The sequence below is a fragment of the Jaculus jaculus genome, chromosome 12, assembly GCF_020740685.1.
Source record: "Jaculus jaculus isolate mJacJac1 chromosome 12, mJacJac1.mat.Y.cur, whole genome shotgun sequence".
In the NCBI taxonomy this organism is placed as follows: Eukaryota; Metazoa; Chordata; class Mammalia; order Rodentia; family Dipodidae; genus Jaculus; species Jaculus jaculus.
This window is the reverse complement of record NC_059113.1, coordinates 70,694,640-70,696,095: the sequence shown is the minus strand read 5'-3', so window position 1 is coordinate 70,696,095 and position 1,456 is coordinate 70,694,640. Positions and strand designations below refer to the sequence as shown.

General features: G+C 36.1%; 1 non-coding gene across 1 annotated transcript; it reads left to right on the top strand.

The window, feature by feature from the left end:
* The first annotated feature begins 842 nt into the window (after positions 1–842).
* Positions 843–1,033, top strand: LOC123453973. Its single transcript, XR_006633134.1, has one exon. It is a non-coding gene; the product is annotated as a U2 spliceosomal RNA (small nuclear RNA).
* The last annotated feature ends 423 nt before the right edge of the window (positions 1,034–1,456 follow it).

The following is a 1,456-nucleotide window of genomic DNA, read 5'->3' as shown; positions in this document are numbered from 1 at the left end:
CTCTTAGAGTGGCTGCCAGCTCTTAACATTGTGGTTAGGCTCATGGTAGGCCCACCGGGAAACCCCCTCCAACCGGGAATGTTGCCCTCTGGTCTTGCCATTTCTCCTCTTTTCTATCATGGGACAGACCCTAAGTAAGCATAAATTGTTTAAAGGCTTAAAACTTCCCTCAAGGCATAAGGAACACAGGTTAAAGAAAAAAAAATTAACAAAGAGTAAAAAGGAGCTAATTGCCATAGTAAAAGATATTTTAAAAACACAAGGAATTGAGATTGCTTCAAGTTCTTTTTGATTTTATCAGGAGGATATGTTCTTTTTATATGTGTGTGTATGTGTTTATGTGTGCTCATTGTGCTTGCTAGTCGTGTCATGTTTGTGACTGTTTGTAACTAAAGAGATGAGATGGACGCAGGTGACATTCCTTTCTCTTCTAGAGAATGATTTCAAGGAAATCAAAGACCTAAGCATAGAAATTAAAAAGGAAAAGTTAAATGTCTTTTACAGGAGTGAATTTGCCAGATATTTGTTCTAGGGCAACTTCACCTTATATGGAGGATCATTAAAAACAACAAAACTTCCTCTAAAGAGGTAACTTATAATTTGTCAGATATTTTCAAAAAGATTATAATGTCCTGTTAGTTAAAAGGAGGAAGTAACTGATCTGACTTCTGGGCCAGCCTGCCTCAAGATAACAACACAATTTGCCTTAGTTACTCCTAATAAAATCATTCCCAAATGTGTTGTTGGTATTAATGATATAAAATTGTATTAAGACTGCTTTCTTTTTAGTAATAGGATTAATCAATTTGGTGTAATTTTTTAATAGCCTAATAAGAAAGATAATCGCTTCTCAGCCTTTTGGCTAAGATCACATGTAGTATCTATTCTTATCAGTTTAATATCTGATACGTCCGCTATCCGAGGACAATATATTAAATGGATTTTTGGAGCTTGGAGTTGGAATAGGAGCTTACTCCGTCCACTCCATGCATCCACCTGGTATTGCAGTAATTCCAGGAATGGTGCACCCCCTCAGGGGAGTAAAAAAATAAAATAAAGAGAGAGAAAGAGAGAGAGAGAGAGGGAGAGAGAGAGAGAGAGAGAGAGAGAGGGAAAAGATAATTAATGATGGGGTAAGATGAATTGATTGAAGGAACTGGAAAAGAATTTTTCAATGTTGGGACATAGAATGCTTGTTAAAAGTGCTTTTTGAGTGGTACTAAGAATGTTAAAGTATGTGGATAAAGATGTGCGTATGTAGGAAAGAATTTTTAGGCTAAACCTAGACGCCATGCCTAAAGTTAGAGATTCTTCAACTGTTTACAGACTCTTAAGGATACTCTAAAAGTTTTATATAGGGACATAGTCTTAATCTAAATTCATCTTACATTAGACACAGGTGATGCCTATGTTAGGTGGGTCACAAAGTCATAAGTACAGATGTAATTGGAGGTTT